The 13,076-nt window shown below is 39.8% G+C and overlaps 1 pseudogene; it reads left to right on the top strand.

The window, feature by feature from the left end:
* The first annotated feature begins 8,979 nt into the window (after positions 1 to 8,979).
* LOC100952797 lies at positions 8,980 to 11,770 on the top strand (annotated as a pseudogene).
* The last annotated feature ends 1,306 nt before the right edge of the window (positions 11,771 to 13,076 follow it).

Genomic DNA, 13,076 nt, shown 5'->3' with positions numbered 1-13,076 from the left:
CTATTATGAAACTAATTTATACCTTTTATATGTAAGCTATAACCTAATAACAGCCTAAGAATACGGGGAGGGGGGAGGGAGAGGGGAGGGGGATGGAGGGATCACTTCTGAGGTTTATCTTACAAGGGTACAAGTGAATCTTTCTAAGAGTAGAATATGAACATTTTAACACAATAACTAAGAAAAGGACATGAAGGCTATGTTAACCAGTTTGATGGAAGTGTTTCGGATTGTGTGTGAAAACACCACACTGTACCCCAGAAGTGCATTAATGTACATAGTTACCATTCAATAAAAAAAATAAAATAAAAAAGAATCACAATAAAAAAAAAGAAATGGGAATAGTGGTTCTCTCTAGCAGATGGATAATGGCTGAGAAGTACTGTATAAAAGCCTTCCAAGGTATGGTATATATTTCACATCTTGATCTGAGTAATGGTTATGCACATGTACATTTATGCAAAAATTCATCAAGCTGTACACAAGATTTGGGCACATTTTGTATGTTATACTCCACTAATACATTTTAAAGGCAAAGTCCAATGTGTCTTAGTTCTTTCTGAGTGTGGTAAGCAGAATAATGGCCCCCAAAGATGTCCTAATCCTTTGAACCTACAAATATGTTAAATAAAAAGAGGAAATTGATATCGCAAATAAACATAAGATTGATAATAAGCAGATAAGGAGGTTATCCTGGAATATCCAGGCAGGCCCAATGTCCTTAAAAGTAGAAACAAGAAGCAGAAGAGTAGAATCAGAAGGAAATGTGACTACAGACACAGAGAAATTTAACATTAGTAGCTTTTAGGGTGGAGGAAGGGGACCACAAGCTAAGACAGACAAGTGGTTTCTAGAAGCTGGGAAAGGCAAGGAAATGAATGCTCCCATAGAATCAACCCTGCCCATACCTTTTCCCAATGAGACCCATTTCAAAGTTTTGAACTACAGAACTATAACAGATTCGTGTCATTTTAAGCCACTAACTTTGTGGTAATTTGTTACAGCAGCAATAGAAAAAATGAAAAAAAAAAAAAAAACACTGAGTTACTACACCAAAGAAACTGACATTGATTCATCTTGTTACATCCCTTAGTGACCAGCAATCTCAGTTCACACCCAGTTACTTCCACAGGTATTACAGCAGCTCCAGAAAAGCTAAAGGCAGACAGTTCTTTGGTGCATAGTCTCAGAAAATCAAGGCCACAGTCTAAGACGAGACTAGTTCCATGTGTGTATAACCTGTGCAATTGCACAGGGCCTGTACTTATTCGGGCCTCATCCTTAACTTAATGCTGCACAATGACTGTCCCGACATTCTTAATTTTTAAGCAAGAGCCCCTGCATTTTCCTTTAGCACTGGGTGCCACAAATTACAGTCAGTCCCACCACCATCCCCTCCCTTACTCTTTACTCAGCACTAGGCCAAGACCACCAGAGAGACCACTCTTTAAATTTTCGGTTACATTATTTTATGAATCCTACTGACCCTTCTTCTACTTTTTTTTAAAATTTCAGAATAATATGGGAATATATCATTTTGGTTTCATGATTTGCTTTTGCGCAGTTTGAGTCAAAGTTATAAGTGTGCCTTATACGCATTAGGTGTGAACTTATGTGTCTCCTCCCCTCCCTTCCTACCTGCTTAGTTTCCATCGAGTTTTACTACCATATGTGTGCATGGGTACTGATCAATTTGCTTCAATTTTTTTTTATTTCTTATAGCATAACTATGTACATTAATGTAATCATGGGGTACAGTGTGCCGTTTTCATATACATTTTGAAATACTCTCATCAAACTGGTTAACATAAACTTCATGTCATTCTCTTAGTCATTAAGTTAAGACATTCATACTCTGCTTTTAGAAAGATTCACTTGTATCCTTATAAGATAAACCATATAGGTGACCCCACCAATCACCCTCCCTTCCCCCATCCACCCTCCTTGCCTAATTTGCTCCAATTTTATAGTGAACACATGTGGTGTTTGTTTTCCATTCTTATAATACTACATTGAAGAATAATGGTCTCTGGTTTCATTCAAGTTGTTATAAAAGGTATTAACTCACCATTTTTTATGACTGAGTAGTATTCCATAGTATACATAATCAACATTTTATTAATCTACTCATGCATTGGTTGGCATTGGAGTTGATTCCACATCCTTGTAATTGTGAACTGTGCTGCAATAAACATTCTGATGCATGTGTCTTTTTGATGAAATGACTTTTTTCCCTGTGGGTAAATACCCTATAGTGGTAATGCTTGATCAAATGTTAGGTCTACTTTTAGTTGTTTGAGGTATCTCCATACTATTTTTCATAGAGATGGTACTAGTTTGCAGTCCTACCAGTAGTTTGGGGATTTTTTTTCTTTTTTTTTTTTTTTGAGACAGAGTCTCACTATGTCGCCCTCAGTAGAGTGCTGTGACATCACAGCTCACAGCAACTTCAAATTCTTGGGCTTAAGCAAGTCTCTTATCTCAGCCTCTCCAGTAGCTGGGACTACAGGTGCCCACCACAACACCTGGCTATCTTTTTCCTTATTATTGTAGTTGTCGTTATTGTTTGGCAGGCCAGGGCCAGGTTCAAACCCACCAGCCCTGGTGTATGTGGCCAGCACCCTAGCCACTGAGCTACAGGCACCAAGCCTAGTTTTGGGATTTTTGATAAACACTATTCTCACTGGAGTTAGGGGATATCTCAATGTGGTTTTGAATTGCATTTCTGTGACAATTAGAGATGTTAAGCATGTTTATTGGCCATTAGTCTATCTTCTCTTGAAAAGCTCCCATTCACGTCTTTGGCCTACTTTTTATGGGGCTGTTTGATTCTTTTCTTATAGATTTCTTCATAGATTCTGATTAGCAATCCTTTATCAAATATATAACGTGCAAATATTTTCTTCCATTCTTTAGGTTGTCTGTTCACTCTATTGATTATTTTCTTGGCTGTAAAGAAGCTTTTTAAATGTAATCTCATTGTCACCACTTCTGTTCAACATAGTGCTAGAAGTCCTAGCCATAGCAATCAGATAAGAGAAGAAAATCAAAGGTATCTAAATCGGGACAGAAGAATATAAAATCAATGTACACAAAATCAGTGTATAAGGGGCGTTCACATACACTAACAGTCAAGTGGAGAACCATATCAAAGACTCAATACCTTTCACAGTGGCAAAAAAGAAAAAAAAATACCTAGTGATATATTTAAATAAGTAGGAGAAAGACCTCTACAGAGAGAACCACATAACCCTGAAGAAGGAATTTGCAGAGGATGTAAACAGATGGAAAAACTTATCATACTCATGGATTGGTAGAACTAATATTGTTAAAATGCCTATACAACCCAAAGTGATCTACAGATTCAATACAATTCCCATTAAATACCAATGTCATTTTTTAGAGATCTAGAAAAAAAATCGTTCAATGTTTCATATGGAACCAGAAAAGACCCCGAATAGCCAAAGCAACCTTAAACAATAAGAACAAATCAGGAAGTATCACTTTATCAGACTTCAAATTATACTATAACCAAAACAGCATAGTACTCCCACAAAAATCGAAACATAGACCAATGGAACAGAGATCCAGATATGAAACCATCCACACACAGCCAACTGGTCTTTGACACAGCAGACAACATACTAGAGAGAAAAGAATCTCTTCAATATGTGGGGCTGGGGCTTGGCACCTATAGCTCAGTGGCTAGGGTGCCAGCCACATACCCTGGGGCTGGCAGGTTCAAACCCAGCCCAGGCCTGCCAAACAACAATGACAACTACAACAAAAAAAATACCCGGGCATTGTGGCAGGCACCTGTCGTCCCAGCAACTTGGGAGGCTGAGGCAAGAGAATCACTTAAGCCCAAGAGTTTGAGGTTGCTGTGAGCTGTGATGCCATAGCACTCTACTGAGGGCGATGTAGTAAGACTCTGTCTCAGAAAAAAAAAAAATAAGTAAAAAGAAAGTATATGATTCTATCCATGACAGAGTCACAGATACTACTAATACCATTGTTCTTTGTTGTCTATATTCATAATTAGGGAATAACGCTAATTTTAAAAAGTACAATTGTTTTCCCTTCCAAGTTCACAGACTCATGGATTCTATTTGTGAACCCCAGGTTAAGAACCACTGCCTTAGACTAAGTTCTCTTTAGGGATTCCTGATAGGATCTGTGCTAAAAAACTTATAGCTGCTCATCCCCTCACTTTATCAGATAAACCCAAGACAAGACCAAATCCCAGCCAGGACTCAAGCTGAGAACCTACTATATTCAGATGAAATGCTCTTTTTAAATGATTTTAATTAACCTTAATTTTTTATTTTTAAGTTTAATTTTATTTTTTGTATATTGGATATTTTTTATTTCAGGCTAATATGAGGGTACGATTAGTTATTCACCTTTGTAAATTAAAGTCCAAAGTCCAAGCTGCAGTTGAGTCCTTCACCCTGGGACGTGTGCCCTATGGCCCCACATTATACCCAAAAGGTGGAAACTTACTCAATAACCTGATCCCTCCCTACTTTTTGAATTTAATTGTGTTTTTCTCTTGTTTGCACCTGTAGTTGTTAAAGTGACAAATAATTATTAATATAATCATGGAGCACAAAATGTTTCAATACACAGATGTGTTCAAAGACATTTTCTAACACATTTTCAATACATATCATGTATGATGATTAGATCAGGGTAATTGACATATCCATCTCAAAACACTAATCACTTCTTTGTGCTGGGAACATTTGATATCCCCCCTCTAGCTATTTGAAAATATATATTATTGTTAATTACAGTCATCCTGCAGTGAAGAACATTGGAACTTATTCCTCCTATCTAACCATAATTCTGTATCCTTTAACAAATCTTTCTTTATCCCTTCCTTCCCCCTGCCCTTACCAGGCTCTGTTCTACTTTCACTTCTATGAGATCAACCTTTTTTTAGCTTCCATATGATAGTGAGAACATGCAGTGCTTAATTTTCTCTTCCTGGCCTAGTTCACTTAACACAATGTCCTTAAGTTCCATCTATGTTGGTGCAAGTGACAGGATTTCTTTCTTTTTATGGATGAATAGTATTCCAGGGTGTGCATGTGTGTGTGTGTATCAGATTTTCTTTATCCATTCATTTGTTGTTGGACACTTAGGTTGATTTCATATCTTGGCTATTGTGAATACTGCTACAATAAACAGAGCTGCAGGTGTCTCTCCAATATGATGATTTCTTTTCCTCTGGATAAATTCCCAGAAGTGGGATTGCTAGATCTTATGGCAGTTCTACTTGTAGTTTTTTGAGGAACCTCCATAGGATTCCTCATAGTAGCTATGCTAGCTTGCATTCCCACCAACAGATAATAAGAGTTCCCTTTTCTTGGCATCCTTGCCAGCATAGGATATTCTTAAACATAGACCAACCTACTATTGGAATATTTCCTAATAATCAAGAGCTCTCCTCGACTAGGTGAGTTTTAATCTGGCGCTGCTTCCAAATCTCCACAATCCCCACTAATCCACCTACCACAATGTGACAGGAGTGATCTTTTAAAATGCACATATAGGCTCGGCACCTGTGGCTCAAGTGGCTAAGGCGCCAGCCACATACACTTAACGTGGTGGGTTCGAATCCAGGCTGGGCCTGCCAAAACAATGACGGTTGCAACCAAAAAATAGCCAGGTGTTGTGGCTGGTGCCTGTGGTCCCAGCTACTTGGGAGGCTGAGGCAGGAGACTCGCTTGAACTCAGGAGTTGGAGGTTGCTGTGAGCTGTGATGCCACGGCACTCTACCCAGGGGGACAGCTTGAGGCTCTATCTCAAAAAAAAATAAATAAAAAATAAAAAATAAAATGCACATATAATACTCTGTCACTTTTGGGAGGGGAGAAATGTTTTCTAAGAAGGGTTCTAAATGTTACTCCTCTCTTCCCACCCAACAGCAGTCGACACTACAGTGGTACAGGATCACTAAATCTCATGCAGTTACCCAGACACACCGCCTGCCTTTGTACATGCTATTTGCCTGTTTCTGGAATGTCCTCCCATCTAATCCTCACCTAACAAATTCCTTCTTGTTCTTTAAGATCCAGCTCAAACACTAACTCCTCTGTGAGAAGGTGATAGGCCTTCCCTGGCATCCCTGGGCAGAGTTTATTACTTTCTCCTGTGTGCTACCCACTCACTGAACCTTGACTATACATACAGTGTGGCACTTTTATAAACCGGTTTATTGAATGAGCTAGACACAGTGGGATGTAAGCAGAAGGCAATATAATTCTTTCACACCATAAGCCCTGTGGAATCATTTCTCCCCACCCCTGCATAAAATTTCAGACAGCTCTCATACCTCTTTCAGTCACTCTCAGATATTAAAAAATAGTTTTGTTTTTAGGCATAAAATATTCCTGTGAAATCTAATATATTACAACTTCAATATGTTGCCCATTTCAAGCTTCTCTTCTCCCCCGGCTCCTGTCTGCCTCAGTCAGGAAGCTTGTAGCAGGGGGAGAGTAGACATCATGGTCAGCTTTGCCACTGGTCCCTTTCCTCTTCCGATCGCTCTTCTCCCTCTCTCTTTTGCTCCTTACACACATGCACAAGTGTGCACGCACACACACACTCTGCCTATAACCTGGCCCCCAGAGTTGGAGGACAGAGAAAGACTAGAAAGCATACCCCCCACACACACCAAAGAAAACTTTTCTCAACTGGTTCAATTTTAACCTGGCATTGATTGAATGGTAGTAGATGTCAAAAACTGGCACTTTCTAGAGAGTTCCTTGGAACCCCCCTAAAACTGGAGCTCTCTCACCTTTCCTTGGTCTGGGCAATGTTGCATCTGGCCAGTGTTGCTCAACAAACCGGTCTGGGGATTCCATCAGTCCATTCCTCTATTGGCATCATTTCACCCTTCTAGGTGATCCTCTTAGGGGAGATCTCTTATAAGATGACCCAACTCTTTCCTGGGGAATAGACAGCTTTGCCCACATTCTGGCAGAAGTACAACTCCCTGCAAATACAACCCTATTTCTCTCCCTCTGTTGTCATAGACTGCTATAGCCGTAACCTCTCTCACCTGTAGACTTTGTTTTCAGGTGTGAGGCAGCTGTCAGTTCTTGCAAATGCCAGTCCCTAGATTGTCAAGTTCCTAGCATGGTCCATTCCACTTGAGTGGGAAGAATTTCCTCTACCGTCCCATGAGCAGGAGAAATTCCACAGCACTCCCACACCTCTCTTCAAAATCCTTGTCTCTACTACTTTCCTTTCCATCAATCTCTAGCTTCCTTTTCTATACCTTCAAGGTAGGTAATGGTCTAAGGGGCCACATACAGATCATGTTTTGGAAATCATCCTTTACCAAGTTCTATAAAAGTGGCATGTCACCTCTCTTTAGAATACGTGATCCCTTAATACCCTTTGTTTTCGGCTTTGGGTCCTCATCTAAAACTGAGACAAGAAAGTCCCATTTTGATATCTGTCACATAAGATACATTACATACACTATGACACCATGTGCTCCTTGATCCCAGAATATTAAGTTTCATTCATGTTTCTATCTCCAGTACCTAGCTTAGTACGTGGTACAGGGAAGGTGCTCAAAACTATTTGTTGACCTCAGGTCAAGATAGTGGACTAGTTACATGCAGGGCTCCCTATCCCTTCTAGATTACATTATAATACAAGTACAATAGTATATAAAGGAAGAAACCTCTAAGAGCAAAACAAATAAGATAGAAGGGGAAGAAATTACCAACAAAAGAGATTCCCACATATTTATAAAAGAAAGAAAATGGATATAAGCAAGTTGGCAGACGAAAGAGATGGAGAAAACCACAACCCAGAAAATGTTCTAAGGAAGCTGCAGAGGAAATAGGACCAGCCTGTGTGGAAGAACCCTGGGTACTCTGGGCTCTGAGTCAGCAAATATAGACAGGAACAAGAATAAGTCGTGGGGCCTTACACTGGGGGATTAACTGAAGATTGGTAAAACATTAAAGCTGCATCAGCCCCTAGCACAATACTCCGTTCAAATCCCTTTCCCAGAGTACCCTTTACTGGCATTTGCCAATAAGCAAACAAAATAAAACAAAACAAAAATTAGAGAGCTTTATCTGAACACAAAATTAATGCTATGGAGAAAACTAAGACTTTTCACCTTATGTACTGGCTTCTCAGAAAAATACCCTTCTCAGTAGGCATTTAGAGGGCTCATAGCTAGACAGCCAACTTCTAGAAAGGGTAGACACCCCAAAACAAAACTTGGCAAGTAGCCAGCTCTTTCTGCCCTAGCTTATAAAAACTTCCCTGTCAGAAGTCCCAGTCAGCCATCAGAGGAGAGAATTAACTGAGAAATAAACCTTCTTTACGTAACAGCAAAAGGGAAATCCATGCCATCTGCCCAGTTATATTTCTTTAAAAACAAATTGGTGAGACAGTGACATCACTGACAATGTCATAATAAGGAACTCCGGTGTTCCATCCCTCCACATAGCAACTAAGGAAGTATCAAAACATAAGAACCACTGAGGCGTGGGCTCTGGCAGGTCCCTTCTCCAGGCAGGGGGCACTGTAGCGCTGGGAGCCTGTCTCTGTAGGTGGCCATGAGGACTGCTGAGGGGTAAGATTAGGGAATGTGCCTGTGTGTGCTGGGATAGTTTATTTAAAGCCCTCAGCCCTCTAAGGTAGTGGTTTCTACTGATATAAATCTTTTCAACTTGGACCATTTTCACTTTGAGAAAAGGAATAAGAGTGAGGAAACACCTGAAGCAACCCCGCAACCTTCTCGACCTAGCCCTTCGTCTCTAATTTATCTTAGTGCTGAAGAGGAGAATACTGAAGGGGAAGTTAGCAGGGCAACCACTCCAGATTCAGAGATAACGGGAAAAGCAGAAGATGCTAGTGTTCTAGAAAGTATCTAGACAACGAAAGAAAAGTAAGTTTATCATATTTCAAGAATCAAAGAGGATTACAGTATATTGATTTGTCTTCGGATAGGGAAGATGTTATTTCCCCAGATTCCTCTAATATAGTTCAAGAGAAAAAGTTTAACAAGGACACAGTGATTATAGTTTCTGAGCCATCTGAAGAGCCCCAGGGCCTTCCAGCCATGGCACGTAGAAATAATGATGATATTTCAGAATTGGAAGACCTCTCGGAGTTGGCGAATCTTAAAGAAGCCAACCTTCAGATTTTGAAGGAACGTTTTCCACACAAAACTGACAGTGATCTACGTAAGTTGATTGACTCAACGAGCACTATGGATGACGCAATTGCCACCGCCCTGCGGATGTTTGGTGATGCACGTGGTGGGCCAAGGAAAAGAAAATTATCTTCTTCTTCAGAGCCATACGAGGAAGATGACTTTAATGATGATCAATCTCTAAAAAAGACAAGACCGGATCATGGAAAAGAATCCAATGAGTCTGCAGAATCTCGCAGTAATTGGAAAAAGCGGGAAAGGATTGTTTTGAAATTACAAAAGGAATTTCCCCATTTTGATAAACAGGAACTAAGAGAAGTACTCAAGGAACATGAATGGATGTACGCAGAAGCTTTAGGATCTCTAAGATTGTTTTCAGAAGACCAAGATATGCAATCCGCGTCACAAAGTGAGGTTCCAAATGGAAAAGACGTTTCTTCAAGAAGTCAGAATTACCCTAAAAATGCAGCTAAAACGAAACAGAAATTTTCCACGAAACCACAAAATGGTTTTAACAAGAAATGTAAAACAAAAATCTTTAATCCAAAGCAAGTCATGGAAGACTCTGAGAATGATTCAGGTCCCGATGCTGATAGTTCATGGGATGAGGACTATACTAGTGATGAAGAAGTGAAGATGGAGGATGGCTATAAACGTAAAATTCTTCGCTTCCTTCAGGATGCTTCAATTAGTGAACTGACTCTGATACCTCACTGTCATCAGAAGAAGGCTCAGAAGATTATAGAATCCCGACCCTTTAATTGTTGGGAAGCTCTGTTCACAAAGTTGTCCAAAACAAAAGGCTTATCAGAAGATTTGATATGGAACTGTAAAACACTGATCCAACAAAGGGATGTAGTTATCAGGCTTATGAACAAATGTGAAGACATTTCAAATAAACTGACCAGACAAGTCACCATGCTCACGGGAAATGGCAGTGGATGGAATGTAGAACAGCCATCCATTCTAAATCCAAGTTTGTCGCTTAAGCCGTATCAGAAGGTTGGTTTGAATTGGCTCGCATTGGTACATAAACACGAACTTAACGGCATTTTAGCAGACGAAATGGGCCTCGGAAAAACTATTCAAGCCATTGCATTTCTGGCATACCTCTATCAACAGGGTAATAATGGCCCTCATTTGATCGTTGTTCCAGCCTCCACCATAGATAACTGGTTAAGGGAAGTTAATTTATGGTGCCCTACTCTAAAGGTGCTCTGTTACTATGGTTCTCAAGAAGAACGACTGCAAATTCGATGCAACATTCATAGTAGATCCGAAGATTACAACGTAATTGTGACCACGTATAACTGTGCAATTAGCAGTTCAGAGGACCGTAGTCTGTTTCGACGGCTAAAACTTAAATATGCAATTTTTGATGAGGGCCATATGCTGAAGAACATGGGCTCCATCCGATACCAGCACCTTATGACAATTAATGCAAACAACCGTTTGCTGCTCACAGGCACACCAGTACAGAATAATCTGTTAGAACTCATGTCGCTGTTGAATTTTGTTATGCCACACATGTTCAGTAGCAGCACCAACGAAATACGCAGAATGTTTTCTTCCAAAACGAAAGCAGCAGAGGAGCAAAGCACATATGAAAAGGAGAGAATAGCACATGCAAAACAAATTATAAAGCCATTTATTCTCAGAAGAGCGAAAGAAGAGGTTCTCAAACAGCTGCCCCCCAAGAAGGATCAAGTTGAGTTGTGTGCAATGTCAGAGAAGCAGGAGCAGCTTTATTTGGGTCTTCTCAGCAGACTAAAGAAATCCATCAACAACTCGGAAAAAAACACAGAGATGGGTAACATCATGATGCAGCTGAGAAAAATGGCCAATCATCCTTTATTACATCGCCAATATTACACAGCTGAAAAACTCAAGGAAATGGCTCGGCTTTTGCTGAAGGAACCTACACATCGCACAGCTAACCCTGACCTGATCTTTGAAGATATGGCAGTTATGACAGACTTTGAACTACACGTACTTTGTAAACAGTATCGACACATTAATGACTTCCAGTTAGACATGGACTTGATTCTCGATTCCGGAAAATTTCGAGCTTTAGGATGCATCTTATCCGAATTAAAACAGAAAGGTGACAGAGTTGTAGTATTTAGCCAGTTTACCACGATGCTGGATATTTTAGAGATACTCTTAAAACATCATCAGCATAGGTACCTCAGATTAGATGGAAAGACTCAAATTTCTGAACGGATTCATCTCATTGATGAGTTTAATACCGATATGAATATCTTTATATTTCTGCTATCAACAAAAGCCGGTGGCCTGGGGATCAATCTGACCTCAGCAAATGTTGTCATACTTCATGATATCGACTGTAATCCTTACAACGACAAACAAGCAGAAGATAGGTGCCACAGAGTAGGGCAGACGAAAGAAGTGCTAGTTATAAAATTAATAAGCCAAGGGACTATTGAAGAATCTATGCTAAAAATTAACCAACAGAAACTGAAACTAGAACAAGATATGACCACAGCAGACGAAGGTGATGAGGGGAATATGCCAGCGGATATAGCCACGTTACTAAAGGCGTCAATGGGCCTGTGAAATCAGAATTGTGAATTCCTAATTAGTGAGGAAATAGCAACGTGGGGCACTCAAGGACATTTACATTATGACGACCACGGGGTTTATGAGCATTTACAACTTTTTGTAACCTCCATACTGCATTTCTCATAGTATGGACAACGTTTTTGCCACTAACTGAATTCTCCAGATGCTCACACATGAAATTTCAAAAAAAGAGCCACAAATATTATAGTCCTAAAGATGTGAAATAATCAGTTTACAAAGCAGTTTTCTGAATGGGGATTAGTTGGTGATTATAATAAATACACTACTGCTTTACAAATGTCAGTGTTTTTGTGATTATTTCTACCTCCAAATATATATTTATATATACATCTATATATAAACACACACACATGTAGTCTTTCACTGGATAATGTGTGTAGATTTTCACATGTGCCTTATTTGACAATGCTTAAGTCTTGGTTTTGCTTGTCTCGTTTGAAGTTCTTTTCTGTTATGTTAGTTTAAAAATGTAGGTGTATGCCTTATTTAGCTTTCATTTTGTTGCTATTTGAAGAGGATGGTCACCAATGTCAACAAGAACTCAACCCGAATTTAAAGGTGGCATTCCATATACTAACACCCCTCACCCCCCCACCCCCGGTCTCAAGTACTTCTGTTAAAACACATCCGTTTGGCTAGGCACTAAGTTGTTTTCCAGTGAATGGTAACTAAAGAAGCCCTTGTCTTGCTCCATAGATTGATTCCTTCTGTTCATTTCCCAACTGCACTAACTGTGCTTATTACTCTGCCTAATCTTGGGCATGTTTTCATTGATTTCTCTCTCCTGGCTTTTGCTTCTCTCGCAACTGTTGCCCAGTCACTTCTGCTCCAGTTAGTTCTTCTTCCTCTCTAAATAGTAGTTTACCCTGCCACAACTCCAGGCATCAACAAAATGATGGTGACAGTTTTCTAGCCTGGCAGAACAGATTAACTCAAAGCTATTTCACGTCAAAGCAGACTGAATGTGACTCCTATTAAGGCAGCATTAGGTACTGCATGGAAATAGGTTGTTAGCCTTAAACTGCTATCAAAATATAATTTGCCAGTTCCCAGAATTTCCAGTACAGGACCGCCTGAAGAGAGAGCCATTGTTCAATTCTAATTCAGTGTAGGTGACAAAGTGAAAGTTAGAAGAAGTAAAGTTGTCTATTTAATTCTTTATTAAACCTTTCTTTAAATGTCTGCCTGTCAGTCTATATTGCTGTGGGGGTTTTGGGGGGGGGTTGGTTTTTTTTGTAGAGACAGTCTCACTTTATCACCCTCAGTAGAGTGCTATGGC

The sequence above is a fragment of the Otolemur garnettii genome, unplaced genomic scaffold (genome assembly GCF_000181295.1).
Source record: "Otolemur garnettii isolate 467f Iridium unplaced genomic scaffold, OtoGar3 scaffold00224, whole genome shotgun sequence".
NCBI lineage: Eukaryota > Metazoa > Chordata > Mammalia > Primates > Galagidae > Otolemur > Otolemur garnettii.
The sequence above is the reverse complement of the archived record's forward strand: the minus strand, read 5'-3'. Positions and strand labels throughout refer to the sequence as shown.